The sequence below is a fragment of the Schistocerca piceifrons genome, unplaced genomic scaffold (genome assembly GCF_021461385.2).
Source record: "Schistocerca piceifrons isolate TAMUIC-IGC-003096 unplaced genomic scaffold, iqSchPice1.1 HiC_scaffold_527, whole genome shotgun sequence".
NCBI classification, from domain to species: Eukaryota; Metazoa; Arthropoda; class Insecta; order Orthoptera; family Acrididae; genus Schistocerca; species Schistocerca piceifrons.
Genome location: NW_025728763.1, coordinates 205,203 through 230,703, shown reverse-complemented (window position 1 = coordinate 230,703; position 25,501 = coordinate 205,203). Strand labels below are relative to the sequence as shown.

Genomic DNA, 25,501 nt, shown 5'->3' with positions numbered 1-25,501 from the left:
TGTGCGGTTATCACCTGGTTTCCAACAGCGATAGTAGTAAGTAAATCGACTACAAAGTCTTTCAAAGTAGGTCAGACACAAAAAAAAAAATCGGAGCTGCGTGTAGCTCATGTCATTCTGCTTTCAATCGTGAATCTCCGGCTGGGAGTAGTGGCGTACTTCTGTAATCCAAGCTTCTGGGAGGCCGTTGTGTGGGAGAGATCTGGAAACAACTACAGATTCGACCGTTCCACGAGCTCAGGAACGGCCGCGATGCCTTCATCGAGCTCTGCAGATCGACAGATGATAGTGTGGAAATTTCGGCAAGCGGTGGCTAAGGGTTAAGAGAAGCCAAACGCACTAAACACAAGAAAGTCGGGAAACCGAAGCACACAACTCATAACGAAAAGATTGCGGAATGCAGTGCGAAAGCAAAACTTCGAGAAGACCAACTCTGAAGCCATCGGCGAGCTAGGAATTATTCCGCACAAGAAGCGATCATGTAGGAAGAGCGAGCCGAAGCTGTCGCTCGACCACACAATAAATTTTTGCTTAATCCCAATTTGCAGTACCGGTTCGACACTAGAATACTGCGCCTTGGTTCTTCCAAAAGCGATAGTAATAAACACGTCCACTGCAGTGTCATTTGGGGCAGTGAGTCAGACATGGGGAGGATATGAGGCGGGTGGAATATGCAACGACAGGGGCATTGCAGGGCGGCCGCCGACTCCTTGGGCTGTGGCGCACCGGTGCCGGCGGCGGCCTGGCTGGGCTGCTGGTGCCTCCATGTAGAGCTGCCGCCGAGCCCAGGCACCGTGCCGCTAACGAAGCGATTGCCTTTGGTGACATCTTTTGCAATAACGACTGCGCGAATCGACGGTATCTCGTAAGGAAGGAAAGAGCAGCAGCTGCCGCCGAGCCCAGGCGCCGTGCCTAACACGCAGAAGGTCCCCGGCTCGATTGCGGGCGGAAACCCGTTTTCGTCGCACTCAGCAAGACACTTGCTACGATCTCTACTGTGACCATTTAAATCAACTTCAAACGTTCCATCAGCAGGGTGCACATGGCTCAAATGAAACATGAAACGGTTTCAGAACTGGTTGTCGGATTTTAGCGCTGACTTGGAGGCCTGGAAATGCGCGAAACAGCCGCCGCCATGCGATTTGTTACCGCACCGTTGTACAAAACGCAAGGGCTCGCCCGGGATTTGAACCCGGGACCTCCTGCACCCGAAGCAGGAATCATACCCCTAGACCAACGAGCCTATTCGTTCCGAAAACGCACTGCATGTTAATGACGCCACCTTTGATGGTCTCACCATGTAGGGCTGCAGCTCAGCCAGCGTTCTCCCTGTCTGTCGCGGTTGGGTTGTTTCCATCGACGTCTTTTACTACAGGAACTTCACGAATCGGAGGGAGCTCGTAGCCGATGCCCTTGCTAACACAGAAGACAAACTGTTGCTATTACGAGTCTCCGGGTGGTACATGAAAAGAACCGTCGTTTCCGTGGTGTAGCGGTTATCACGTCTGCTTTACACGCAGAAGGTCCCCGGTTCGATCCCGGGCGCGAACACAACAATTTTAACCTATATTTCGGATTTCATTTCCGAGATGACCTCACGTCCGCGTATGCAGAGACAAGCAATGTCGTATGCTAGACGGATATGGCGTCATTTTACGGTCAAATACTGTTGCTCTCTTATTGCACCGGTATTTGGTAACTGAGAACGCCCCTAGCTCCATTATGGCTGGCAAAATTTATAATCCGGTTCTTCAGGGCTACTTCAAGTGCGCTTGCTACTGGCTTTCCTGAGCTCACCCTACTCGCCTTGTCACAGCTCTGTCAAAGTGTGATGCTAACTAATAATGAGAAACTCTTAGCCACGCTCAATCTTACATGCCACCCCTTGGTTGTTGCCGTCGCTAGTAAGATGAGGGTAGACTGTCGCACAATTAAGCTGAATCTCCACTCACGGTGCACATATCCCGCAAAGACAACCTTGTTTTCCGTTGCATGCAAAATTACCGTCTGCTTTTCTACCGAATTCCACCTACGTACTTTACTGGTGCCGCATTCTTGTTATATCCACGTGCTATAACAGGCGTCTACTCTTCATTGAGGAGCTGCAACCGGGGCTGAGTTCCACCTACTCTTCAGCACGGTCAAAATGGCAGGGCTCGTCCGGGATTTGAACCCGGGACCTCCTGCACCCAAAGCAGGAATCATACCCCTAGACCAACGAGCCACCTGGCTGGAGCAGTCAAGTTAATCCCAAGTAGTGCGCCTCACAGGGAACACAAACTTTCACGTGAATTCGCAAGATAAACGCTTTCTGCAGGCAGCACTCACCACTGATGAGAAGAATATTAAAGGCAACGAATAAAAAGCGAAATAACTGCATCGAGCACTGCTTATGAACAGCCGGCAGTGCCTCAGTTTCGGTATGTGGTTTCTCAGGGTTAAGAGAAGGCGAATGCACTAAACAAAAGAACATCGGGAAACCAAGCACCAACTCATAACGAAAAGATTGCACAATATACTGCAAGCAAAATTTCCAGAAGACGGATACTGAAGACGCCGCAGACAAAAGAATTATTCTATGCAGTAACGAATATCTAGGAAGCGTGAATTGCATGTGCTGCTCCACCACACAACTTCTTTTGATACTGTTTTACTTATTCTAAATTTTCATTACCTCATCGTCTCTAGAATACTGTGCGGTTATCACCTGGTTTCCAACAGCGATAGTAGTAAGTAAATCGACTACAAAGTCTTTCAAAGTAGGTCAGACACAAAAAAAAAAATCGGAGCTGCGTGTAGCTCATGTCATTCTGCTTTCAATCGTGAATCTCCGGCTGGGAGTAGTGGCGTACTTCTGTAATCCAAGCTTCTGGGAGGCCGTTGTGTGGGAGAGATCTGGAAACAACTACAGATTCGACCGTTCCACGAGCTCAGGAACGGCCGCGATGCCTTCATCGAGCTCTGCAGATCGACAGATGATAGTGTGGAAATTTCGGCAAGCGGTGGCTAAGGGTTAAGAGAAGCCAAACGCACTAAACACAAGAAAGTCGGGAAACCGAAGCACACAACTCATAACGAAAAGATTGCGGAATGCAGTGCGAAAGCAAAACTTCGAGAAGACCAACTCTGAAGCCATCGGCGAGCTAGGAATTATTCCGCACAAGAAGCGATCATGTAGGAAGAGCGAGCCGAAGCTGTCGCTCGACCACACAATAAATTTTTGCTTAATCCCAATTTGCAGTACCGGTTCGACACTAGAATACTGCGCCTTGGTTCTTCCAAAAGCGATAGTAATAAACACGTCCACTGCAGTGTCATTTGGGGCAGTGAGTCAGACATGGGGAGGATATGAGGCGGGTGGAATATGCAACGACAGGGGCATTGCAGGGCGGCCGCCGACTCCTTGGGCTGTGGCGCACCGGTGCCGGCGGCGGCCTGGCTGGGCTGCTGGTGCCTCCATGTAGAGCTGCCGCCGAGCCCAGGCACCGTGCCGCTAACGAAGCGATTGCCTTTGGTGACATCTTTTGCAATAACGACTGCGCGAATCGACGGTATCTCGTAAGGAAGGAAAGAGCAGCAGCTGCCGCCGAGCCCAGGCGCCGTGCCTAACACGCAGAAGGTCCCCGGCTCGATTGCGGGCGGAAACCCGTTTTCGTCGCACTCAGCAAGACACTTGCTACGATCTCTACTGTGACCATTTAAATCAACTTCAAACGTTCCATCAGCAGGGTGCACATGGCTCAAATGAAACATGAAACGGTTTCAGAACTGGTTGTCGGATTTTAGCGCTGACTTGGAGGCCTGGAAATGCGCGAAACAGCCGCCGCCATGCGATTTGTTACCGCACCGTTGTACAAAACGCAAGGGCTCGCCCGGGATTTGAACCCGGGACCTCCTGCACCCGAAGCAGGAATCATACCCCTAGACCAACGAGCCTATTCGTTCCGAAAACGCACTGCATGTTAATGACGCCACCTTTGATGGTCTCACCATGTAGGGCTGCAGCTCAGCCAGCGTTCTCCCTGTCTGTCGCGGTTGGGTTGTTTCCATCGACGTCTTTTACTACAGGAACTTCACGAATCGGAGGGAGCTCGTAGCCGATGCCCTTGCTAACACAGAAGACAAACTGTTGCTATTACGAGTCTCCGGGTGGTACATGAAAAGAACCGTCGTTTCCGTGGTGTAGCGGTTATCACGTCTGCTTTACACGCAGAAGGTCCCCGGTTCGATCCCGGGCGCGAACACAACAATTTTAACCTATATTTCGGATTTCATTTCCGAGATGACCTCACGTCCGCGTATGCAGAGACAAGCAATGTCGTATGCTAGACGGATATGGCGTCATTTTACGGTCAAATACTGTTGCTCTCTTATTGCACCGGTATTTGGTAACTGAGAACGCCCCTAGCTCCATTATGGCTGGCAAAATTTATAATCCGGTTCTTCAGGGCTACTTCAAGTGCGCTTGCTACTGGCTTTCCTGAGCTCACCCTACTCGCCTTGTCACAGCTCTGTCAAAGTGTGATGCTAACTAATAATGAGAAACTCTTAGCCACGCTCAATCTTACATGCCACCCCTTGGTTGTTGCCGTCGCTAGTAAGATGAGGGTAGACTGTCGCACAATTAAGCTGAATCTCCACTCACGGTGCACATATCCCGCAAAGACAACCTTGTTTTCCGTTGCATGCAAAATTACCGTCTGCTTTTCTACCGAATTCCACCTACGTACTTTACTGGTGCCGCATTCTTGTTATATCCACGTGCTATAACAGGCGTCTACTCTTCATTGAGGAGCTGCAACCGGGGCTGAGTTCCACCTACTCTTCAGCACGGTCAAAATGGCAGGGCTCGTCCGGGATTTGAACCCGGGACCTCCTGCACCCAAAGCAGGAATCATACCCCTAGACCAACGAGCCACCTGGCTGGAGCAGTCAAGTTAATCCCAAGTAGTGCGCCTCACAGGGAACACAAACTTTCACGTGAATTCGCAAGATAAACGCTTTCTGCAGGCAGCACTCACCACTGATGAGAAGAATATTAAAGGCAACGAATAAAAAGCGAAATAACTGCATCGAGCACTGCTTATGAACAGCCGGCAGTGCCTCAGTTTCGGTATGTGGTTTCTCAGGGTTAAGAGAAGGCGAATGCACTAAACAAAAGAACATCGGGAAACCAAGCACCAACTCATAACGAAAAGATTGCACAATATACTGCAAGCAAAATTTCCAGAAGACGGATACTGAAGACGCCGCAGACAAAAGAATTATTCTATGCAGTAACGAATATCTAGGAAGCGTGAATTGCATGTGCTGCTCCACCACACAACTTCTTTTGATACTGTTTTACTTATTCTAAATTTTCATTACCTCATCGTCTCTAGAATACTGTGCGGTTATCACCTGGTTTCCAACAGCGATAGTAGTAAGTAAATCGACTACAAAGTCTTTCAAAGTAGGTCAGACACAAAAAAAAAAAAATCGGAGCTGCGTGTAGCTCATGTCATTCTGCTTTCAATCGTGAATCTCCGGCTGGGAGTAGTGGCGTACTTCTGTAATCCAAGCTTCTGGGAGGCCGTTGTGTGGGAGAGATCTGGAAACAACTACAGATTCGACCGTTCCACGAGCTCAGGAACGGCCGCGATGCCTTCATCGAGCTCTGCAGATCGACAGATGATAGTGTGGAAATTTCGGCAAGCGGTGGCTAAGGGTTAAGAGAAGCCAAACGCACTAAACACAAGAAAGTCGGGAAACCGAAGCACACAACTCATAACGAAAAGATTGCGGAATGCAGTGCGAAAGCAAAACTTCGAGAAGACCAACTCTGAAGCCATCGGCGAGCTAGGAATTATTCCGCGAAGCGATCATGTAGGAAGAGCGAGCCGAAGCTGTCGCTCGACCACACAATAAATTTTTGCTTAATCCCAATTTGCAGTACCGGTTCGACACTAGAATACTGCGCCTTGGTTCTTCCAAAAGCGATAGTAATAAACACGTCCACTGCAGTGTCATTTGGGGCAGTGAGTCAGACATGGGGAGGATATGAGGCGGGTGGAATATGCAACGACAGGGGCATTGCAGGGCGGCCGCCGACTCCTTGGGCTGTGGCGCACCGGTGCCGGCGGCGGCCTGGCTGGGCTGCTGGTGCCTCCATGTAGAGCTGCCGCCGAGCCCAGGCACCGTGCCGCTAACGAAGCGATTGCCTTTGGTGACATCTTTTGCAATAACGACTGCGCGAATCGACGGTATCTCGTAAGGAAGGAAAGAGCAGCAGCTGCCGCCGAGCCCAGGCGCCGTGCCTAACACGCAGAAGGTCCCCGGCTCGATTGCGGGCGGAAACCCGTTTTCGTCGCACTCAGCAAGACACTTGCTACGATCTCTACTGTGACCATTTAAATCAACTTCAAACGTTCCATCAGCAGGGTGCACATGGCTCAAATGAAACATGAAACGGTTTCAGAACTGGTTGTCGGATTTTAGCGCTGACTTGGAGGCCTGGAAATGCGCGAAACAGCCGCCGCCATGCGATTTGTTACCGCACCGTTGTACAAAACGCAAGGGCTCGCCCGGGATTTGAACCCGGGACCTCCTGCACCCGAAGCAGGAATCATACCCCTAGACCAACGAGCCTATTCGTTCCGAAAACGCACTGCATGTTAATGACGCCACCTTTGATGGTCTCACCATGTAGGGCTGCAGCTCAGCCAGCGTTCTCCCTGTCTGTCGCGGTTGGGTTGTTTCCATCGACGTCTTTTACTACAGGAACTTCACGAATCGGAGGGAGCTCGTAGCCGATGCCCTTGCTAACACAGAAGACAAACTGTTGCTATTACGAGTCTCCGGGTGGTACATGAAAAGAACCGTCGTTTCCGTGGTGTAGCGGTTATCACGTCTGCTTTACACGCAGAAGGTCCCCGGTTCGATCCCGGGCGCGAACACAACAATTTTAACCTATATTTCGGATTTCATTTCCGAGATGACCTCACGTCCGCGTATGCAGAGACAAGCAATGTCGTATGCTAGACGGATATGGCGTCATTTTACGGTCAAATACTGTTGCTCTCTTATTGCACCGGTATTTGGTAACTGAGAACGCCCCTAGCTCCATTATGGCTGGCAAAATTTATAATCCGGTTCTTCAGGGCTACTTCAAGTGCGCTTGCTACTGGCTTTCCTGAGCTCACCCTACTCGCCTTGTCACAGCTCTGTCAAAGTGTGATGCTAACTAATAATGAGAAACTCTTAGCCACGCTCAATCTTACATGCCACCCCTTGGTTGTTGCCGTCGCTAGTAAGATGAGGGTAGACTGTCGCACAATTAAGCTGAATCTCCACTCACGGTGCACATATCCCGCAAAGACAACCTTGTTTTCCGTTGCATGCAAAATTACCGTCTGCTTTTCTACCGAATTCCACCTACGTACTTTACTGGTGCCGCATTCTTGTTATATCCACGTGCTATAACAGGCGTCTACTCTTCATTGAGGAGCTGCAACCGGGGCTGAGTTCCACCTACTCTTCAGCACGGTCAAAATGGCAGGGCTCGTCCGGGATTTGAACCCGGGACCTCCTGCACCCAAAGCAGGAATCATACCCCTAGACCAACGAGCCACCTGGCTGGAGCAGTCAAGTTAATCCCAAGTAGTGCGCCTCACAGGGAACACAAACTTTCACGTGAATTCGCAAGATAAACGCTTTCTGCAGGCAGCACTCACCACTGATGAGAAGAATATTAAAGGCAACGAATAAAAAGCGAAATAACTGCATCGAGCACTGCTTATGAACAGCCGGCAGTGCCTCAGTTTCGGTATGTGGTTTCTCAGGGTTAAGAGAAGGCGAATGCACTAAACAAAAGAACATCGGGAAACCAAGCACCAACTCATAACGAAAAGATTGCACAATATACTGCAAGCAAAATTTCCAGAAGACGGATACTGAAGACGCCGCAGACAAAAGAATTATTCTATGCAGTAACGAATATCTAGGAAGCGTGAATTGCATGTGCTGCTCCACCACACAACTTCTTTTGATACTGTTTTACTTATTCTAAATTTTCATTACCTCATCGTCTCTAGAATACTGTGCGGTTATCACCTGGTTTCCAACAGCGATAGTAGTAAGTAAATCGACTACAAAGTCTTTCAAAGTAGGTCAGACACAAAAAAAAAAAATCGGAGCTGCGTGTAGCTCATGTCATTCTGCTTTCAATCGTGAATCTCCGGCTGGGAGTAGTGGCGTACTTCTGTAATCCAAGCTTCTGGGAGGCCGTTGTGTGGGAGAGATCTGGAAACAACTACAGATTCGACCGTTCCACGAGCTCAGGAACGGCCGCGATGCCTTCATCGAGCTCTGCAGATCGACAGATGATAGTGTGGAAATTTCGGCAAGCGGTGGCTAAGGGTTAAGAGAAGCCAAACGCACTAAACACAAGAAAGTCGGGAAACCGAAGCACACAACTCATAACGAAAAGATTGCGGAATGCAGTGCGAAAGCAAAACTTCGAGAAGACCAACTCTGAAGCCATCGGCGAGCTAGGAATTATTCCGCACAAGAAGCGATCATGTAGGAAGAGCGAGCCGAAGCTGTCGCTCGACCACACAATAAATTTTTGCTTAATCCCAATTTGCAGTACCGGTTCGACACTAGAATACTGCGCCTTGGTTCTTCCAAAAGCGATAGTAATAAACACGTCCACTGCAGTGTCATTTGGGGCAGTGAGTCAGACATGGGGAGGATATGAGGCGGGTGGAATATGCAACGACAGGGGCATTGCAGGGCGGCCGCCGACTCCTTGGGCTGTGGCGCACCGGTGCCGGCGGCGGCCTGGCTGGGCTGCTGGTGCCTCCATGTAGAGCTGCCGCCGAGCCCAGGCACCGTGCCGCTAACGAAGCGATTGCCTTTGGTGACATCTTTTGCAATAACGACTGCGCGAATCGACGGTATCTCGTAAGGAAGGAAAGAGCAGCAGCTGCCGCCGAGCCCAGGCGCCGTGCCTAACACGCAGAAGGTCCCCGGCTCGATTGCGGGCGGAAACCCGTTTTCGTCGCACTCAGCAAGACACTTGCTACGATCTCTACTGTGACCATTTAAATCAACTTCAAACGTTCCATCAGCAGGGTGCACATGGCTCAAATGAAACATGAAACGGTTTCAGAACTGGTTGTCGGATTTTAGCGCTGACTTGGAGGCCTGGAAATGCGCGAAACAGCCGCCGCCATGCGATTTGTTACCGCACCGTTGTACAAAACGCAAGGGCTCGCCCGGGATTTGAACCCGGGACCTCCTGCACCCGAAGCAGGAATCATACCCCTAGACCAACGAGCCTATTCGTTCCGAAAACGCACTGCATGTTAATGACGCCACCTTTGATGGTCTCACCATGTAGGGCTGCAGCTCAGCCAGCGTTCTCCCTGTCTGTCGCGGTTGGGTTGTTTCCATCGACGTCTTTTACTACAGGAACTTCACGAATCGGAGGGAGCTCGTAGCCGATGCCCTTGCTAACACAGAAGACAAACTGTTGCTATTACGAGTCTCCGGGTGGTACATGAAAAGAACCGTCGTTTCCGTGGTGTAGCGGTTATCACGTCTGCTTTACACGCAGAAGGTCCCCGGTTCGATCCCGGGCGCGAACACAACAATTTTAACCTATATTTCGGATTTCATTTCCGAGATGACCTCACGTCCGCGTATGCAGAGACAAGCAATGTCGTATGCTAGACGGATATGGCGTCATTTTACGGTCAAATACTGTTGCTCTCTTATTGCACCGGTATTTGGTAACTGAGAACGCCCCTAGCTCCATTATGGCTGGCAAAATTTATAATCCGGTTCTTCAGGGCTACTTCAAGTGCGCTTGCTACTGGCTTTCCTGAGCTCACCCTACTCGCCTTGTCACAGCTCTGTCAAAGTGTGATGCTAACTAATAATGAGAAACTCTTAGCCACGCTCAATCTTACATGCCACCCCTTGGTTGTTGCCGTCGCTAGTAAGATGAGGGTAGACTGTCGCACAATTAAGCTGAATCTCCACTCACGGTGCACATATCCCGCAAAGAGAACCTTGTTTTCCGTTGCATGCAAAATTACCGTCTGCTTTTCTACCGAATTCCACCTACGTACTTTACTGGTGCCGCATTCTTGTTATATCCACGTGCTATAACAGGCGTCTACTCTTCATTGAGGAGCTGCAACCGGGGCTGAGTTCCACCTACTCTTCAGCACGGTCAAAATGGCAGGGCTCGTCCGGGATTTGAACCCGGGACCTCCTGCACCCAAAGCAGGAATCATACCCCTAGACCAACGAGCCACCTGGCTGGAGCAGTCAAGTTAATCCCAAGTAGTGCGCCTCACAGGGAACACAAACTTTCACGTGAATTCGCAAGATAAACGCTTTCTGCAGGCAGCACTCACCACTGATGAGAAGAATATTAAAGGCAACGAATAAAAAGCGAAATAACTGCATCGAGCACTGCTTATGAACAGCCGGCAGTGCCTCAGTTTCGGTATGTGGTTTCTCAGGGTTAAGAGAAGGCGAATGCACTAAACAAAAGAACATCGGGAAACCAAGCACCAACTCATAACGAAAAGATTGCACAATATACTGCAAGCAAAATTTCCAGAAGACGGATACTGAAGACGCCGCAGACAAAAGAATTATTCTATGCAGTAACGAATATCTAGGAAGCGTGAATTGCATGTGCTGCTCCACCACACAACTTCTTTTGATACTGTTTTACTTATTCTAAATTTTCATTACCTCATCGTCTCTAGAATACTGTGCGGTTATCACCTGGTTTCCAACAGCGATAGTAGTAAGTAAATCGACTACAAAGTCTTTCAAAGTAGGTCAGACACAAAAAAAAAAAATCGGAGCTGCGTGTAGCTCATGTCATTCTGCTTTCAATCGTGAATCTCCGGCTGGGAGTAGTGGCGTACTTCTGTAATCCAAGCTTCTGGGAGGCCGTTGTGTGGGAGAGATCTGGAAACAACTACAGATTCGACCGTTCCACGAGCTCAGGAACGGCCGCGATGCCTTCATCGAGCTCTGCAGATCGACAGATGATAGTGTGGAAATTTCGGCAAGCGGTGGCTAAGGGTTAAGAGAAGCCAAACGCACTAAACACAAGAAAGTCGGGAAACCGAAGCACACAACTCATAACGAAAAGATTGCGGAATGCAGTGCGAAAGCAAAACTTCGAGAAGACCAACTCTGAAGCCATCGGCGAGCTAGGAATTATTCCGCACAAGATGCGATCGTGTAGGAAGAGCGAGCCGAAGCTGTCGCTCGACCACACAATAAATTTTTGCTTAATCCCAATTTGCAGTACCGGTTCGACACTAGAATACTGCGCCTTGGTTCTTCCAAAAGCGATAGTAATAAACACGTCCACTGCAGTGTCATTTGGGGCAGTGAGTCAGACATGGGGAGGATATGAGGCGGGTGGAATATGCAACGACAGGGGCATTGCAGGGCGGCCGCCGACTCCTTGGGCTGTGGCGCACCGGTGCCGTCGGCGGCCTGGCTGGGCTGCTGGTGCCTCCATGTAGAGCTGCCGCCGAGCCCAGGCACCGTGCCGCTAACGAAGCGATTGCCTTTGGTGACATCTTTTGCAATAACGACTGCGCGAATCGACGGTATCTCGTAAGGAAGGAAAGAGCAGCAGCTGCCGCCGAGCCCAGGCGCCGTGCCTAACACGCAGAAGGTCCCCGGCTCGATTGCGGGCGGAAACCCGTTTTCGTCGCACTCAGCAAGACACTTGCTACGATCTCTACTGTGACCATTTAAATCAACTTCAAACGTTCCATCAGCAGGGTGCACATGGCTCAAATGAAACATGAAACGGTTTCAGAACTGGTTGTCGGATTTTAGCGCTGACTTGGAGGCCTGGAAATGCGCGAAACAGCCGCCGCCATGCGATTTGTTACCGCACCGTTGTACAAAACGCAAGGGCTCGCCCGGGATTTGAACCCGGGACCTCCTGCACCCGAAGCAGGAATCATACCCCTAGCCCAACGAGCCTATTCGTTCCGAAAACGCACTGCATGTTAATGACGCCACCTTTGATGGTCTCACCATGTAGGGCTGCAGCTCAGCCAGCGTTCTCCCTGTCTGTCGCGGTTGGGTTGTTTCCATCGACGTCTTTTACTACAGGAACTTCACGAATCGGAGGGAGCTCGTAGCCGATGCCCTTGCTAACACAGAAGACAAACTGTTGCTATTACGAGTCTCCGGGTGGTACATGAAAAGAACCGTCGTTTCCGTGGTGTAGCGGTTATCACGTCTGCTTTACACGCAGAAGGTCCCCGGTTCGATCCCGGGCGCGAACACAACAATTTTAACCTATATTTCGGATTTCATTTCCGAGATGACCTCACGTCCGCGTATGCAGAGACAAGCAATGTCGTATGCTAGACGGATATGGCGTCATTTTACGGTCAAATACTGTTGCTCTCTTATTGCACCGGTATTTGGTAACTGAGAACGCCCCTAGCTCCATTATGGCTGGCAAAATTTATAATCCGGTTCTTCAGGGCTACTTCAAGTGCGCTTGCTACTGGCTTTCCTGAGCTCACCCTACTCGCCTTGTCACAGCTCTGTCAAAGTGTGATGCTAACTAATAATGAGAAACTCTTAGCCACGCTCAATCTTACATGCCACCCCTTGGTTGTTGCCGTCGCTAGTAAGATGAGGGTAGACTGTCGCACAATTAAGCTGAATCTCCACTCACGGTGCACATATCCCGCAAAGACAACCTTGTTTTCCGTTGCATGCAAAATTACCGTCTGCTTTTCTACCGAATTCCACCTACGTACTTTACTGGTGCCGCATTCTTGTTATATCCACGTGCTATAACAGGCGTCTACTCTTCATTGAGGAGCTGCAACCGGGGCTGAGTTCCACCTACTCTTCAGCACGGTCAAAATGGCAGGGCTCGTCCGGGATTTGAACCCGGGACCTCCTGCACCCAAAGCAGGAATCATACCCCTAGACCAACGAGCCACCTGGCTGGAGCAGTCAAGTTAATCCCAAGTAGTGCGCCTCACAGGGAACACAAACTTTCACGTGAATTCGCAAGATAAACGCTTTCTGCAGGCAGCACTCACCACTGATGAGAAGAATATTAAAGGCAACGAATAAAAAGCGAAATAACTGCATCGAGCACTGCTTATGAACAGCCGGCAGTGCCTCAGTTTCGGTATGTGGTTTCTCAGGGTTAAGAGAAGGCGAATGCACTAAACAAAAGAACATCGGGAAACCAAGCACCAACTCATAACGAAAAGATTGCACAATATACTGCAAGCAAAATTTCCAGAAGACGGATACTGAAGACGCCGCAGACAAAAGAATTATTCTATGCAGTAACGAATATCTAGGAAGCGTGAATTGCATGTGCTGCTCCACCACACAACTTCTTTTGATACTGTTTTACTTATTCTAAATTTTCATTACCTCATCGTCTCTAGAATACTGTGCGGTTATCACCTGGTTTCCAACAGCGATAGTAGTAAGTAAATCGACTACAAAGTCTTTCAAAGTAGGTCAGACACAAAAAAAAAAAATCGGAGCTGCGTGTAGCTCATGTCATTCTGCTTTCAATCGTGAATCTCCGGCTGGGAGTAGTGGCGTACTTCTGTAATCCAAGCTTCTGGGAGGCCGTTGTGTGGGAGAGATCTGGAAACAACTACAGATTCGACCGTTCCACGAGCTCAGGAACGGCCGCGATGCCTTCATCGAGCTCTGCAGATCGACAGATGATAGTGTGGAAATTTCGGCAAGCGGTGGCTAAGGGTTAAGAGAAGCCAAACGCACTAAACACAAGAAAGTCGGGAAACCGAAGCACACAACTCATAACGAAAAGATTGCGGAATGCAGTGCGAAAGCAAAACTTCGAGAAGACCAACTCTGAAGCCATCGGCGAGCTAGGAATTATTCCGCACAAGAAGCGATCATGTAGGAAGAGCGAGCCGAAGCTGTCGCTCGACCACACAATAAATTTTTGCTTAATCCCAATTTGCAGTACCGGTTCGACACTAGAATACTGCGCCTTGGTTCTTCCAAAAGCGATAGTAATAAACACGTCCACTGCAGTGTCATTTGGGGCAGTGAGTCAGACATGGGGAGGATATGAGGCGGGTGGAATATGCAACGACAGGGGCATTGCAGGGCGGCCGCCGACTCCTTGGGCTGTGGCGCACCGGTGCCGGCGGCGGCCTGGCTGGGCTGCTGGTGCCTCCATGTAGAGCTGCCGCCGAGCCCAGGCACCGTGCCGCTAACGAAGCGATTGCCTTTGGTGACATCTTTTGCAATAACGACTGCGCGAATCGACGGTATCTCGTAAGGAAGGAAAGAGCAGCAGCTGCCGCCGAGCCCAGGCGCCGTGCCTAACACGCAGAAGGTCCCCGGCTCGATTGCGGGCGGAAACCCGTTTTCGTCGCACTCAGCAAGACACTTGCTACGATCTCTACTGTGACCATTTAAATCAACTTCAAACGTTCCATCAGCAGGGTGCACATGGCTCAAATGAAACATGAAACGGTTTCAGAACTGGTTGTCGGATTTTAGCGCTGACTTGGAGGCCTGGAAATGCGCGAAACAGCCGCCGCCATGCGATTTGTTACCGCACCGTTGTACAAAACGCAAGGGCTCGCCCGGGATTTGAACCCGGGACCTCCTGCACCCGAAGCAGGAATCATACCCCTAGACCAACGAGCCTATTCGTTCCGAAAACGCACTGCATGTTAATGACGCCACCTTTGATGGTCTCACCATGTAGGGCTGCAGCTCAGCCAGCGTTCTCCCTGTCTGTCGCGGTTGGGTTGTTTCCATCGACGTCTTTTACTACAGGAACTTCACGAATCGGAGGGAGCTCGTAGCCGATGCCCTTGCTAACACAGAAGACAAACTGTTGCTATTACGAGTCTCCGGGTGGTACATGAAAAGAACCGTCGTTTCCGTGGTGTAGCGGTTATCACGTCTGCTTTACACGCAGAAGGTCCCCGGTTCGATCCCGGGCGCGAACACAACAATTTTAACCTATATTTCGGATTTCATTTCCGAGATGACCTCACGTCCGCGTATGCAGAGACAAGCAATGTCGTATGCTAGACGGATATGGCGTCATTTTACGGTCAAATACTGTTGCTCTCTTATTGCACCGGTATTTGGTAACTGAGAACGCCCCTAGCTCCATTATGGCTGGCAAAATTTATAATCCGGTTCTTCAGGGCTACTTCAAGTGCGCTTGCTACTGGCTTTCCTGAGCTCACCCTACTCGCCTTGTCACAGCTCTGTCAAAGTGTGATGCTAACTAATAATGAGAAACTCTTAGCCACGCTCAATCTTACATGCCACCCCTTGGTTGTTGCCGTCGCTAGTAAGATGAGGGTAGACTGTCGCACAATTAAGCTGAATCTCCACTCACGGTGCACATATCCCGCAAAGACAACCTTGTTTTCCGTTGCATGCAAAATTACCGTCTGCTTTTCTACCGAATTCCACCTACGTACTTTACTGGTGCCGCATTCTTGTTATATCCACGTGCTATAACAGGCGTCTACTCTTCATTGAGGAGCTGCAACCGGGGCTGAGTTCCACCTACTCTTCAGCACGGTCAAAATGGCAGGGCTCGTCCGGGATTTGAACCCGGGACCTCCTGCACCCAAAGCAGGAATCATACCCCTAGACCAACGAGCCACCTGGCTGGAGCAGTCAAGTTAATCCCAAGTAGTGCGCCTCACAGGGAACACAAACTTTCACGTGAATTCGCAAGATAAACGCTTTCTGCAGGCAGCACTCACCACTGATGAGAAGAATATTAAAGGCAACGAATAAAAAGCGAAATAACTGCATCGAGCACTGCTTATGAACAGCCGGCAGTGCCTCAGTTTCGGTATGTGGTTTCTCAGGGTTAAGAGAAGGCGAATGCACTAAACAAAAGAACATCGGGAAACCAAGCACCAACTCATAACGAAAAGATTGCACAATATACTGCAAGCAAAATTTCCAGAAGACGGATACTGAAGACGCCGCAGACAAAAGAATTATTCTATGCAGTAACGAATATCTAGGAAGCGTGAATTGCATGTGCTGCTCCACCACACAACTTCTTTTGATACTGTTTTACTTATTCTAAATTTTCATTACCTCATCGTCTCTAGAATACTGTGCGGTTATCACCTGGTTTCCAACAGCGATAGTAGTAAGTAAATCGACTACAAAGTCTTTCAAAGTAGGTCAGACACAAAAAAAAAAAATCGGAGCTGCGTGTAGCTCATGTCATTCTGCTTTCAATCGTGAATCTCCGGCTGGGAGTAGTGGCGTACTTCTGTAATCCAAGCTTCTGGGAGGCCGTTGTGTGGGAGAGATCTGGAAACAACTACAGATTCGACCGTTCCACGAGCTCAGGAACGGCCGCGATGCCTTCATCGAGCTCTGCAGATTGACAGATGATAGTGTGGAAATTTCGGCAAGCGGTGGCTAAGGGTTAAGAGAAGCCAAACGCACTAAACACAAGAAAGTCGGGAAACCGAAGCACACAACTCATAACGAAAAGATTGCGGAATGCAGTGCGAAAGCAAAACTTCGAGAAGACCAACTCTGAAGCCATCGGCGAGCTAGGAATTATTCCGCACAAGAAGCGATCATGTAGGAAGAGCGAGCCGAAGCTGTCGCTCGACCACACAATAAATTTTTGCTTAATCCCAATTTGCAGTACCGGTTCGACACTAGAATACTGCGCCTTGGTTCTTCCAAAAGCGATAGTAATAAACACGTCCACTGCAGTGTCATTTGGGGCAGTGAGTCAGACATGGGGAGGATATGAGGCGGGTGGAATATGCAACGACAGGGGCATTGCAGGGCGGCCGCCGACTCCTTGGGCTGTGGCGCACCGGTGCCGTCGGCGGCCTGGCTGGGCTGCTGGTGCCTCCATGTAGAGCTGCCGCCGAGCCCAGGCACCGTGCCGCTAACGAAGCGATTGCCTTTGGTGACATCTTTTGCAATAACGACTGCGCGAATCGACGGTATCTCGTAAGGAAGGAAAGAGCAGCAGCTGCCGCCGAGCCCAGGCGCCGTGCCTAACACGCAGAAGGTCCCCGGCTCGATTGCGGGCGGAAACCCGTTTTCGTCGCACTCAGCAAGACACTTGCTACGATCTCTACTGTGACCATTTAAATCAACTTCAAACGTTCCATCAGCAGGGTGCACATGGCTCAAATGAAACATGAAACGGTTTCAGAACTGGTTGTCGGATTTTAGCGCTGACTTGGAGGCCTGGAAATGCGCGAAACAGCCGCCGCCATGCGATTTGTTACCGCACCGTTGTACAAAACGCAAGGGCTCGTCCGGGATTTGAACCCGGGACCTCCTGCACCCGAAGCAGGAATCATACCCCTAGACCAACGAGCCTATTCGTTCCGAAAACGCACTGCATGTGAATGACGCCACCTTTGATGGTCTCACCATGTAGGGCTGCAGCTCAGCCAGCGTTCTCCCTGTCTGTCGCGGTTGGGTTGTTTCCATCGACGTCTTTTACTACAGGAACTTCACGAATCGGAGGGAGCTCGTAGCCGATGCCCTTGCTAACACAGAAGACAAACTGTTGCTATTACGAGTCTCCGGGTGGTACATGAAAAGAACCGTCGTTTCCGTGGTGTAGCGGTTATCACGTCTGCTTTACACGCAGAAGGTCCCCGGTTCGATCCCGGGCGCGAACACAACAATTTTAACCTATATTTCGGATTTCATTTCCGAGATGACCTCACGTCCGCGTATGCAGAGACAAGCAATGTCGTATGCTAGACGGATATGGCGTCATTTTACGGTCAAATACTGTTGCTCTCTTATTGCACCGGTATTTGGTAACTGAGAACGCCCCTAGCTCCATTATGGCTGGCAAAATTTATAATCCGGTTCTTCAGGGCTACTTCAAGTGCGCTTGCTACTGGCTTTCCTGAGCTCTCTCTACTCGCCTTGTCACAGCTCTGTCAAAGTGTGATGCTAACTAATAATGAGAAACTCTTAGCCACGCTCAATCTTACATGCCACCCCTTGGTTGTTGCCGTCGCTAGTAAGATGAGGGTAGACTGTCGCACAATTAAGCTGAATCTCCACTCACGGTGCACATATCCCGCAAAGACAACCTTGTTTTCCGTTGCATGCAAAATTACCGTCTGCTTTTCTACCGAATTCCACCTACGTACTTTACTGGTGCCGCATTCTTGTTATATCCACGTGCTATAACAGGCGTCTACTCTTCATTGAGGAGCTGCAACCGGGGCTGAGTTCCACCTACTCTTCAGCACGGTCAAAATGGCAGGGCTCGTCCGGGATTTGAACCCGGGACCTCCTGCACCCAAAGCAGGAATCATACCCCTAGACCAACGAGCCACCTGGTTGGAGCAGTCAAGTTAATCCCAAGTAGTGCGCCTCACAGGGAACACAAACTTTCACGTGAATTCGCAAGATAAACGCTTTCTGCAGGCAGCACTCACCACTGATGAGAAGAATATTAAAGGCAACGAATAAAAAGCGAAATAACTGCATCGAGCACTGCTTATGAACAGCCGGCAGTGCCTCAGTTTCGGTATGTGGTTTCTCAGGGTTAAGAGAAGGCGAATGCACTAAACAAAAGAACATCGGGAAACCAAGCACCAACTCATAACGAAAAGATTGCACAATATACTGCAAGCAAAATTTCCAGAAGACGGATACTGAAGACGCCGCAGACAAAAGAATTATTCTATGCAGTAACGAATATCTAGGAAGCGTGAATTGCATGTGCTGCTCCACCACACAACTTCTTTTGATACTGTTTTACTTATTCTAAATTTTCATTACCTCATCGTCTCTAGAATACTGTGCGGTTATCACCTGGTTTCCAACAGCGATAGTAGTAAGTAAATCGACTACAAAGTCTTTCAAAGTAGGTCAGACACAAAAAAAAAAAAATCGGAGCTGCGTGTAGCTCATGTCATTCTGCTTTCAATCGTGAATCTCCGGCTGGGAGTAGTGGCGTACTTCTGTAATCCAAGCTTCTGGGAGGCCGTTGTGTGGGAGAGGTCTGGAAACAACTACAGATTCGACCGTTCCACGAGCTCAGGAACGGCCGCGATGCCTTCATCGAGCTCTGCAGATCGACAGATGATAGTGTGGAAATTTCGGCAAGCGGTGGCTAAGGGTTAAGAGAAGCCAAACGCACTAAACACAAGAAAGTCGGGAAACCGAAGCACACAACTCATAACGAAAAGATTGCGGAATGCAGTGCGAAAGCAAAACTTCGAGAAGACCAACTCTGAAGCCATCGGCGAGCTAGGAATTATTCCGCACAAGAAGCGATCATGTAGGAAGAGCGAGCCGAAGCTGTCGCTCGACCACACAATAAATTTTTGCTTAATCCCAATTTGCAGTACCGGTTCGACACTAGAATACTGCGCCTTGGTTCTTCCAAAAGCGATAGTAATAAACACGTCCACTGCAGTGTCATTTGGGGCAGTGAGTCAGACATGGGGAGGATATGAGGCGGGTGGAATATGCAACGACAGGGGCATTGCAGGGCGGCCGCCGACTCCTTGGGCTGTGGCGCACCGGTGCCGGCGGCGGCCTGGCTGGGCTGCTGGTGCCTCCATGTAGAGCTGCCGCCGAGCCCAGGCACCGTGCCGCTAACGAAGCGATTGCCTTTGGTGACATCTTTTGCAATAACGACTGCGCGAATCGACGGTATCTCGTAAGGAAGGAAAGAGCAGCAGCTGCCGCCGAGCCCAGGCGCCGTGCCTAACACGCAGAAGGTCCCCGGCTCGATTGCGGGCGGAAACCCGTTTTCGTCGCACTCAGCAAGACACTTGCTACGATCTCTACTGTGACCATTTAAATCAACTTCAAACGTTCCATCAGCAGGGTGCACATGGCTCAAATGAAACATGAAACGGTTTCAGAACTGGTTGTCGGATTTTAGCGCTGACTTGGAGGCCTGGAAATGCGCGAAACAGCCGCCGCCATGCGATTTGTTACCGCACCGTTGTACAAAACGCAAGGGCTCGCCCGGGATTTGAACCCGGGACCTCCTGCACCCGAAGCAGGAATCATACCCCTAGACCAACGAGCCTATTCGTTCCGAAAACGCACTGCATGTGAATGACGCCACCTTTGATGGTCTCACCATGTAGGGCTGCAGCTCAGCCAGCGTTCTCCCTGTCTGTCGCGGTTGGGTTGTTTCCATCGACGTCTTTTACTACAGGAACTTCACGAATCGGAGGGAGCTCATAGCCGATGCCCTTGCTAACACAGAAGACAAACTGTTGCTATTACGAGTCTCCGGGTGGTACATGAAAAGAACCGTCGTTTCCGTGGTGTAGCGGTTATCACGTCTGCTTTACACGCAGAAGGTCCCCGGTTCGATCCCGGGCGCGAACACAACAATTTTAACCTATATTTCGGATTTCATTTCCGAGATGACCTCACGTCCGCGTATGCAGAGACAAGCAATGTCGTATGCTAGACGGATATGGCGTCATTTTACGGTCAAATACTGTTGCTCTCTTATTGCACCGGTATTTGGTAACTGAGAACGCCCCTAGCTCCATTATGGCTGGCAAAATTTATAATCCGGTTCTTCAGGGCTACTTCAAGTGCGCTTGCTACTGGCTTTCCTGAGCTCACCCTACTCGCCTTGTCACAGCTCTGTCAAAGTGTGATGCTAACTAATAATGAGAAACTCTTAGCCACGCTCAATCTTACATGCCACCCCTTGGTTGTTGCCGTCGCTAGTAAGATGAGGGTAGACTGTCGCACAATTAAGCTGAATCTCCACTCACGGTGCACATATCCCGCAAAGACAACCTTGTTTTCCGTTGCATGCAAAATTACCGTCTGCTTTTCTACCGAATTCCACCTACGTACTTTACTGGTGCCGCATTCTTGTTATATCCACGTGCTATAACAGGCGTCTACTCTTCATTGAGGAGCTGCAACCGGGGCTGAGTTCCACCTACTCTTCAGCACGGTCAAAATGGCAGGGCTCGTCCGGGATTTGAACCCGGGACCTCCTGCACCCAAAGCAGGAATCATACCCCTAGACCAACGAGCCACCTGGCTGGAGCAGTCAAGTTAATCCCAAGTAGTGCGCCTCACAGGGAACACAAACTTTCACGTGAATTCGCAAGATAAACGCTTTCTGCAGGCAGCACTCACCACTGATGAGAAGAATATTAAAGGCAACGAATAAAAAGCGAAATAACTGCATCGAGCACTGCTTATGAACAGCCGGCAGTGCCTCAGATTCGGTATGTGGTTTCTCAGGGTTAAGAGAAGACGAATGCACTAAACAAAAGAACATCGGGAAACCAAGCACCAACTCATAACGAAAAGATTGCACAATATACTGCAAGCAAAATTTCCAGAAGACGGATACTGAAGACGCCGCAGACAAAAGAATTATTCTATGCAGTAACGAATATCTAGGAAGCGTGAATTGCATGTGCTGCTCCACCACACAACTTCTTTTGATACTGTTTTACTTATTCTAAATTTTCATTACCTCATCGTCTCTAGAATACTGTGCGGTTATCACCTGGTTTCCAACAGCGATAGTAGTAAGTAAATCGACTACAAAGTCTTTCAAAGTAGGTCAGACACAAAAAAAAAAAAAATCGGAGCTGCGTGTAGCTCATGTCATTCTGCTTTCAATCGTGAATCTCCGGCTGGGAGTAGTGGCGTACTTCTGTAATCCAAGCTTCTGGGAGGCCGTTGTGTGGGAGAGGTCTGGAAACAACTACAGATTCGACCGTTCCACGAGCTCAGGAACGGCCGCGATGCCTTCATCGAGCTCTGCAGATCGACAGATGATAGTGTGGAAATTTCGGCAAGCGGTGGCTAAGGGTTAAGAGAAGCCAAACGCACTAAACACAAGAAAGTCGGGAAACCGAAGCACACAACTCATAACGAAAAGATTGCGGAATGCAGTGCGAAAGCAAAACTTCGAGAAGACCAACTCTGAAGCCATCGGCGAGCTAGGAATTATTCCGCACAAGAAGCGATCATGTAGGAAGAGCGAGCCGAAGCTGTCGCTCGACCACACAATAAATTTTTGCTTAATCCCAATTTGCAGTACCGGTTCGACACTAGAATACTGCGCCTTGGTTCTTCCAAAAGCGATAGTAATAAACACGTCCACTGCAGTGTCATTTGGGGCAGTGAGTCAGACATGGGGAGGATATGAGGCGGGTGGAATATGCAACGACAGGGGCATTGCAGGGCGGCCGCCGACTCCTTGGGCTGTGGCGCACCGGTGCCGGCGGCGGCCTGGCTGGGCTGCTGGTGCCTCCATGTAGAGCTGCCGCCGAGCCCAGGCACCGTGCCGCTAACGAAGCGATTGCCTTTGGTGACATCTTTTGCAATAACGACTGCGCGAATCGACGGTATCTCGTAAGGAAGGAAAGAGCAGCAGCTGCCGCCGAGCCCAGGCGCCGTGCCTAACACGCAGAAGGTCCCCGGCTCGATTGCGGGCGGAAACCCGTTTTCGTCGCACTCAGCAAGACACTTGCTACGATCTCTACTGTGACCATTTAAATCAACTTCAAACGTTCCATCAGCAGGGTGCACATGGCTCAAATGAAACATGAAACGGTTTCAGAACTGGTTGTCGGATTTTAGCGCTGACTTGGAGGCCTGGAAATGCGCGAAACAGCCGCCGCCATGCGATTTGTTACCGCACCGTTGTACAAAACGCAAGGGCTCGCCCGGGATTTGAACCCGGGACCTCCTGCACCCGAAGCAGGAATCATACCCCTAGACCAACGAGCCTATTCGTTCCGAAAACGCACTGCATGTGAATGACGCCACCTTTGATGGTCTCACCATGTAGGGCTGCAGCTCAGCCAGCGTTCTCCCTGTCTGTCGCGGTTGGGTTGTTTCCATCGACGTCTTTTACTACAGGAACTTCACGAATCGGAGGGAGCTCATAGCCGATGCCCTTGCTAACACAGAAGACAAACTGTTGCTATTACGAGTCTCCGGGTGGTACATGAAAAGAACCGTCGTTTCCGTGGTGTAGCGGTTATCACGTCTGCTTTACACGCAGAAGGTCCCCGGTTCGATCCCGGGCGCGAACACAACAATTTTAACCTATATTTCGGATTTCATTTCCGAGATGACCTCACGTCCGCGTATGCAGAGACAAGCAATGTCGTATGCTAGACGGATATGGCGTCATTTTACGGTCAAATACTGTTGCTCTCTTATTGCACCGGTATTTGGTAACTGAGAACGCCCCTAGCTCCATTATGGCTGGCAAAATTTATAATCCGGTTCTTCAGGGCTACTTCAAGTGCGCTTGCTACTGGCTTTCCTGAGCTCACCCTACTCGCCTTGTCACAGCTCTGTCAAAGTGTGATGCTAACTAATAATGAGAAACTCTTAGCCACGCTCAATCTTACATGCCACCCCTTGGTTGTTGCCGTCGCTAGTAAGATGAGGGTAGACTGTCGCACAATTAAGCTGAATCTCCACTCACGGTGCACATATCCCGCAAAGACAACCTTGTTTTCCGTTGCATGCAAAATTACCGTCTGCTTTTCTACCGAATTCCACCTACGTACTTTACTGGTGCCGCATTCTTGTTATATCCACGTGCTATAACAGGCGTCTACTCTTCATTGAGGAGCTGCAACCGGGGCTGAGTTCCACCTACTCTTCAGCACGGTCAAAATGGCAGGGCTCGTCCGGGATTTGAACCCGGGACCTCCTGCACCCAAAGCAGGAATCATACCCCTAGACCAACGAGCCACCTGGCTGGAGCAGTCAAGTTAATCCCAAGTAGTGCGCCTCACAGGGAACACAAACTTTCACGTGAATTCGCAAGATAAACGCTTTCTGCAGGCAGCACTCACCACTGATGAGAAGAATATTAAAGGCAACGAATAAAAAGCGAAATAACTGCATCGAGCACTGCTTATGAACAGCCGGCAGTGCCTCAGATTCGGTATGTGGTTTCTCAGGGTTAAGAGAAGGCGAATGCACTAAACAAAAGAACATCGGGAAACCAAGCACCAACTCATAACGAAAAGATTGCACAATATACTGCAAGCAAAATTTCCAGAAGACGGATACTGAAGACGCCGCAGACAAAAGAATTATTCTATGCAGTAACGAATATCTAGGAAGCGTGAATTGCATGTGCTGCTCCACCACACAACTTCTTTTGATACTGTTTTACTTATTCTAAATTTTCATTACCTCATCGTCTCTAGAATACTGTGCGGTTATCACCTGGTTTCCAACAGCGATAGTAGTAAGTAAATCGACTACAAAGTCTTTCAAAGTAGGTCAGACACAAAAAAAAAAAAATCGGAGCTGCGTGTAGCTCATGTCATTCTGCTTTCAATCGTGAATCTCCGGCTGGGAGTAGTGGCGTACTTCTGTAATCCAAGCTTCTGGGAGGCCGTTGTGTGGGAGAGGTCTGGAAACAACTACAGATTCGACCGTTCCACGAGCTCAGGAACGGCCGCGATGCCTTCATCGAGCTCTGCAGATCGACAGATGATAGTGTGGAAATTTCGGCAAGCGGTGGCTAAGGGTTAAGAGAAGCCAAACGCACTAAACACAAGAAAGTCGGGAAACCGAAGCACACAACTCATAACGAAAAGATTGCGGAATGCAGTGCGAAAGCAAAACTTCGAGAAGACCAACTCTGAAGCCATCGGCGAGCTAGGAATTATTCCGCACAAGAAGCGATCATGTAGGAAGAGCGAGCCGAAGCTGTCGCTCGACCACACAATAAATTTTTGCTTAATCCCAATTTGCAGTACCGGTTCGACACTAGAATACTGCGCCTTGGTTCTTCCAAAAGCGATAGTAATAAACACGTCCACTGCAGTGTCATTTGGGGCAGTGAGTCAGACATGGGGAGGATATGAGGCGGGTGGAATATGCAACGACAGGGGCATTGCAGGGCGGCCGCCGACTCCTTGGGCTGTGGCGCACCGGTGCCGGCGGCGGCCTGGCTGGGCTGCTGGTGCCTCCATGTAGAGCTGCCGCCGAGCCCAGGCACCGTGCCGCTAACGAAGCGATTGCCTTTGGTGACATCTTTTGCAATAACGACTGCGCGAATCGACGGTATCTCGTAAGGAAGGAAAGAGCAGCAGCTGCCGCCGAGCCCAGGCGCCGTGCCTAACACGCAGAAGGTCCCCGGCTCGATTGCGGGCGGAAACCCGTTTTCGTCGCACTCAGCAAGACACTTGCTACGATCTCTACTGTGACCATTTAAATCAACTTCAAACGTTCCATCAGCAGGGTGCACATGGCTCAAATGAAACATGAAACGGTTTCAGAACTGGTTGTCGGATTTTAGCGCTGACTTGGAGGCCTGGAAATGCGCGAAACAGCCGCCGCCATGCGATTTGTTACCGCACCGTTGTACAAAACGCAAGGGCTCGCCCGGGATTTGAACCCGGGACCTCCTGCACCCGAAGCAGGAATCATACCCCTAGACCAACGAGCCTATTCGTTCCGA

The 25,501-nt window shown here is 50.0% G+C and overlaps 27 non-coding genes across 27 annotated transcripts; 9 read left to right on the top strand and 18 right to left on the bottom strand.

Annotated features, from left to right (window-relative positions):
* Positions 1 to 1,171: 1,171 nt before the first annotated feature.
* Trnap-cgg lies at positions 1,172 to 1,243 on the bottom strand. The gene has a single exon. It is a non-coding gene; the product is annotated as a tRNA-Pro (tRNA).
* Positions 1,244 to 1,478: 235 nt separating this feature from the next.
* On the top strand, positions 1,479 to 1,551 carry Trnav-uac. The gene has a single exon. It is a non-coding gene; the product is annotated as a tRNA-Val (tRNA).
* Positions 1,552 to 2,152: 601 nt separating this feature from the next.
* Trnap-ugg lies at positions 2,153 to 2,224 on the bottom strand. The gene has a single exon. It is a non-coding gene; the product is annotated as a tRNA-Pro (tRNA).
* A 1,640-nt stretch (positions 2,225 to 3,864) lies between these two features.
* Trnap-cgg lies at positions 3,865 to 3,936 on the bottom strand. The gene has a single exon. It is a non-coding gene; the product is annotated as a tRNA-Pro (tRNA).
* Positions 3,937 to 4,171: 235 nt separating this feature from the next.
* On the top strand, positions 4,172 to 4,244 carry Trnav-uac. The gene has a single exon. It is a non-coding gene; the product is annotated as a tRNA-Val (tRNA).
* Positions 4,245 to 4,845: 601 nt separating this feature from the next.
* On the bottom strand, positions 4,846 to 4,917 carry Trnap-ugg. Its single transcript has one exon. It is a non-coding gene; the product is annotated as a tRNA-Pro (tRNA).
* A 1,638-nt stretch (positions 4,918 to 6,555) lies between these two features.
* On the bottom strand, positions 6,556 to 6,627 carry Trnap-cgg. The gene has a single exon. It is a non-coding gene; the product is annotated as a tRNA-Pro (tRNA).
* A 235-nt stretch (positions 6,628 to 6,862) lies between these two features.
* On the top strand, positions 6,863 to 6,935 carry Trnav-uac. Its single transcript has one exon. It is a non-coding gene; the product is annotated as a tRNA-Val (tRNA).
* Positions 6,936 to 7,536: 601 nt separating this feature from the next.
* Trnap-ugg lies at positions 7,537 to 7,608 on the bottom strand. Its single transcript has one exon. It is a non-coding gene; the product is annotated as a tRNA-Pro (tRNA).
* A 1,641-nt stretch (positions 7,609 to 9,249) lies between these two features.
* On the bottom strand, positions 9,250 to 9,321 carry Trnap-cgg. The gene has a single exon. It is a non-coding gene; the product is annotated as a tRNA-Pro (tRNA).
* Positions 9,322 to 9,556: 235 nt separating this feature from the next.
* Trnav-uac lies at positions 9,557 to 9,629 on the top strand. Its single transcript has one exon. It is a non-coding gene; the product is annotated as a tRNA-Val (tRNA).
* Positions 9,630 to 10,230: 601 nt separating this feature from the next.
* Trnap-ugg lies at positions 10,231 to 10,302 on the bottom strand. The gene has a single exon. It is a non-coding gene; the product is annotated as a tRNA-Pro (tRNA).
* A 1,948-nt stretch (positions 10,303 to 12,250) lies between these two features.
* On the top strand, positions 12,251 to 12,323 carry Trnav-uac. Its single transcript has one exon. It is a non-coding gene; the product is annotated as a tRNA-Val (tRNA).
* Positions 12,324 to 12,924: 601 nt separating this feature from the next.
* On the bottom strand, positions 12,925 to 12,996 carry Trnap-ugg. Its single transcript has one exon. It is a non-coding gene; the product is annotated as a tRNA-Pro (tRNA).
* A 1,641-nt stretch (positions 12,997 to 14,637) lies between these two features.
* Positions 14,638 to 14,709, bottom strand: Trnap-cgg. The gene has a single exon. It is a non-coding gene; the product is annotated as a tRNA-Pro (tRNA).
* A 235-nt stretch (positions 14,710 to 14,944) lies between these two features.
* Positions 14,945 to 15,017, top strand: Trnav-uac. The gene has a single exon. It is a non-coding gene; the product is annotated as a tRNA-Val (tRNA).
* A 601-nt stretch (positions 15,018 to 15,618) lies between these two features.
* Trnap-ugg lies at positions 15,619 to 15,690 on the bottom strand. Its single transcript has one exon. It is a non-coding gene; the product is annotated as a tRNA-Pro (tRNA).
* A 1,641-nt stretch (positions 15,691 to 17,331) lies between these two features.
* On the bottom strand, positions 17,332 to 17,403 carry Trnap-cgg. The gene has a single exon. It is a non-coding gene; the product is annotated as a tRNA-Pro (tRNA).
* Positions 17,404 to 17,638: 235 nt separating this feature from the next.
* Positions 17,639 to 17,711, top strand: Trnav-uac. The gene has a single exon. It is a non-coding gene; the product is annotated as a tRNA-Val (tRNA).
* A 601-nt stretch (positions 17,712 to 18,312) lies between these two features.
* Positions 18,313 to 18,384, bottom strand: Trnap-ugg. The gene has a single exon. It is a non-coding gene; the product is annotated as a tRNA-Pro (tRNA).
* Positions 18,385 to 20,026: 1,642 nt separating this feature from the next.
* Positions 20,027 to 20,098, bottom strand: Trnap-cgg. Its single transcript has one exon. It is a non-coding gene; the product is annotated as a tRNA-Pro (tRNA).
* A 235-nt stretch (positions 20,099 to 20,333) lies between these two features.
* Trnav-uac lies at positions 20,334 to 20,406 on the top strand. The gene has a single exon. It is a non-coding gene; the product is annotated as a tRNA-Val (tRNA).
* Positions 20,407 to 21,007: 601 nt separating this feature from the next.
* On the bottom strand, positions 21,008 to 21,079 carry Trnap-ugg. Its single transcript has one exon. It is a non-coding gene; the product is annotated as a tRNA-Pro (tRNA).
* Positions 21,080 to 22,722: 1,643 nt separating this feature from the next.
* Trnap-cgg lies at positions 22,723 to 22,794 on the bottom strand. Its single transcript has one exon. It is a non-coding gene; the product is annotated as a tRNA-Pro (tRNA).
* A 235-nt stretch (positions 22,795 to 23,029) lies between these two features.
* Trnav-uac lies at positions 23,030 to 23,102 on the top strand. The gene has a single exon. It is a non-coding gene; the product is annotated as a tRNA-Val (tRNA).
* Positions 23,103 to 23,703: 601 nt separating this feature from the next.
* On the bottom strand, positions 23,704 to 23,775 carry Trnap-ugg. Its single transcript has one exon. It is a non-coding gene; the product is annotated as a tRNA-Pro (tRNA).
* Positions 23,776 to 25,417: 1,642 nt separating this feature from the next.
* Positions 25,418 to 25,489, bottom strand: Trnap-cgg. The gene has a single exon. It is a non-coding gene; the product is annotated as a tRNA-Pro (tRNA).
* Between the last annotated feature and the right edge of the window lie 12 nt (positions 25,490 to 25,501).